Here is a 3,562-nt window from a genome sequence, read left to right on the forward strand (position 1 = left end):
TAATGTTGCTTGCAAATTGTAGGGAAGCAACCGTAGTACCACATGTCAATTTTCTAATACCATCTCATCAGCAGCATGCCGTTTTGAAGATTTCTTTCTGAAATAACAAATTTTTTAGTCTTGAAACTAAAATTATTACTACAAATCAACCATTGTGCATGAAATTTAAGGAAACAAACCTTGCAACAAACTCCAGCAATTCCACTTTTAATGAATCATTTGGAAACTCAACATTTTGGGCTTTAGCCATCCCTGTAGTTGTGATTTAGTCCGGGAAGAATTTGGCAAGTTGTCCAATAAGCTACTATGATAACTATCATTTTCTATAATAAAACCATTCATGTTTCCGGCATGTAAAACCACATACCAATAGTTAAATATCATGATATTTTTCTTATGCCTTTTGCACTGTCGTCTTGCCAATTGCCATGACTTACATTTTGTTCCATTTTCTAATACCCAAGTTTGATCCAAAAAGACACATTGGTGTCGAGTCTGTAACGGAAGCTTGTTAAATTTTGCAAGTTTTGTGGATTTCAAAATTATATTCAAGTAGAAATGCGTATCGATGATTCAGATTTCTGTGAAGTTGTAATGTTCATTAAAATTAACAAACATTTTTTTTCGATGTAATTAAGTTTCAAATATCGTGAAATATAAGATGAGTTATTGGTTTTGGACTTCCTATTTTGGGCGAGTTAACGATTAGTACGTGATTTAAAAAAGGTCACCGGTTAAAAGACGCAATGGATTCTAAGAAAAATATGTAATAAAACAGCGAGCCTAAAAAATTATGAGTTTGTTTATTTCCGGAAACTTGATGGGAGCGTTAATTACGGGCGTTGGTTTACTCGCGATATAAAAACCAAAATGATCAGAAATTTGGGAGCTTTTTGCGTAGATATTCACGCGGAGCGTGGTACCGCCCCGGAAAACGCGGCCACCACTTATAAAGTTTTTTCGTAGATATTCGCACGGGCGAGTGTCATCGCGGAAACGGGCCATTTAAGTAAAAAGGCCCAAACCAAATAAAATTTGTTGCGCGTATTAATAAAAAATCGTATTTTTTAACCAAGAACAAGTTGGTCGTTCTGGAATAGTGAATTGTTCGGAAAATATTAATCATTGAGTAACTGCAGTTTAGTTTAACGTGCGATTGAAAGACTTCCGTTCAGAAATTATACCTAAAGTACGAAAAGCGCGCTAAGAAATTGTTGTTCAATTGGGATTACGCGATTGGATTTAATAGGCGAATATTGAGAATAATCTAAATCATGCTCCACCACAATACCCACCATCTAAAAAGGGGAAGAATACTACTGTCTAAATTGTAAGTTATTTTTATGAAAAGTGATTTATCTAGAAATTTATTCATATAAAATTTTTATTTTGTCATTTTATAATTGCTTTTGCCGAATGGTTTTATATAGATAGGATAAATATAAGTTAGAAGTTAGAAGAATATTCAGTGCTGTAGGTATTTAATTAAGTGTTATATTAAGTAACTTTAAATATTATTCAGATTCAGGATAGATGTAAGTAATTGAGTAATTAAGATTTAATATAAAAAAGGAAATCAATTGTGAGTGCAATGGAATTTGGATTTATTTTATTTTTTTCAATATAATCTGTTTATTTATGTAGATTTATTTTTTATCAATCAGAAACGTGAGACGGTAATAGTAGGGCTATTACAAGTCCCAGGTTGCATATTTTTTTTACACATCTAAAAAATATACTCTTGATAGTTCAATATTGGGTAATTCCTTTTCTTGGATTATCTCTTTTATCCATAAAATACGCCTCCCTATTTTAGAACTTGCAAATAGGATTGAAGCGTAGGATGTTCTAAAATAGAAACGTAAACCGCCATCAACATCTCTAACGGTTTCTTACATTGCCTTATTCTTCAGTCAGTGTTCGCTAATATTTCATGCACCTGCAACTCTCTGTGAAATGAAACTTGTTACCTGTACGAATTCTTCTATTCCTAATGTAACCACTCACCTCTCTTACTGTTGCGACTGGTGAAAGTGGACCACCATTACCTCTTTCTCGTTCAAAATATTGAATAAGATTAGAAATAAGGTGTTTACTTTTCCTTGGTCAACCCGATGGCATTTTTGGGTTATACCATTTTTGGCGCAGAATATCGAAGTGAGCTTCTATAAAAGTTATGAAACTAACAAATGTTTTATCCGCTATAGCAAAACGCGATAAAATAATGCAAACAGCAGCAAACAGTTGTAAAATTTGACGTGTTGCAACTACAACAACTTCGATTGACAGGTAATCTGAAAACAAAAAAATCCTAACACTATGTCTTTTTGGTTTTATGTTTTTAAATAACGCACAACTCTGCCTCAGGAACCTATGTTTTGTGAAATACATTGATCTAACTCTAACATAAGTATGTAAGAAAATCCTACTTTATATATTTTGACATGTGGCGTAAGCGCAATTCCAGTCCCTATTAGTCACGTGTGTATAACGTTTATATTAATTCTATTTGGAATTGTGAATACCAAACACCGTTTCAATTGGTCCACATAAGTGAATTTCAGTAGGTGCACTAATTAGTTTGAACATTCTACCTAGCACGCATTCAACCTTGTCCAAAACACAACTATCGATAACACAAAATGCACTTACATTGTATATGACGCGACGGTCGTGACCAGACGATGTGTGTCAAATCAGTATTCAACAATAATTTATACTAATTCGTAATGCACCAATGGCAAACTAATTAAGCAACTAATTCCAGGCTCAATGTATTTTATTAAAACTCGTGATAATTTTCAAAATAAAACCAGCGCATTTTATATTCAGAGATAATTTTGCTTACAATAGTTTGTGTCATGCACTATGCCGTATTTTATGCAAAACAAATTTTTGGGCTCAGATCAGACTCCTTGTGGAACAAATCGTTAATGGTGCAAGTATACACATCTCGGAGAAAATCAATGCGCATCTTTTAGTTAGATGGGACCTAATTATAGTTGGAAACTACCTATACGTTGGTGATAACGCCGTTCATTAATCATCGGTTCTATCTTCGATCTGTTGCCAGTGGGCTTCCTTTATGGACTGAAAAGCGCCCTAACAAAGCAGTAGGAAATTCTGTCTTTCCTCGATACATTTATCTCAATTTGTTATTATGACAAACGTTATTGTGATTTGCAACTTCCATATGGAAGGTCGATACCGTTTAGTTCGGTGATTGGCACCTAATTGCACAAATTAATTACATTGCTCCAGTAACTTATTTATAAACAGATCGCAAATATTACTCCTCTTGCGTTAGGTATTATAGGTATATAGCAAAGTTTTGGAGATTCTGAGAAGGAAATGAAATCTCCAATTAATTGAAACGTATCATCACCGAGGAAGGCAACCCTTAAAATTAACTATTTTGCAATTGCAATTAAACCAAGGGCATCCTGCTGATTTGAAGAGAAACCAATGCATTCCATTTTTTTAATGAGTCCAAACGAGAAAATTATATTTTTGGATCGATATCCGTCCGTGTCACATAAACTTCCAATGTGAAGTATGTTTG

The 3,562-nt window shown here is 33.7% G+C and overlaps 1 long non-coding RNA gene across 1 annotated transcript; it reads right to left on the bottom strand.

The window, feature by feature from the left end:
• Positions 1-1,595: 1,595 nt before the first annotated feature.
• LOC116166524 lies at positions 1,596-2,588 on the bottom strand. The gene is made up of 3 exons (XR_004144335.1): positions 2,008-2,588; positions 1,897-1,949; positions 1,596-1,848 (listed from the first exon to the last, which is right to left on the bottom strand). It is a non-coding gene; the product is annotated as an uncharacterized LOC116166524 (long non-coding RNA).
• Between the last annotated feature and the right edge of the window lie 974 nt (positions 2,589-3,562).

The sequence above is a fragment of the Photinus pyralis genome, unplaced genomic scaffold (assembly GCF_008802855.1).
Source record: "Photinus pyralis isolate 1611_PpyrPB1 unplaced genomic scaffold, Ppyr1.3 Ppyr1.4_LG3b, whole genome shotgun sequence".
Taxonomy (NCBI): Eukaryota; Metazoa; Arthropoda; class Insecta; order Coleoptera; family Lampyridae; genus Photinus; species Photinus pyralis.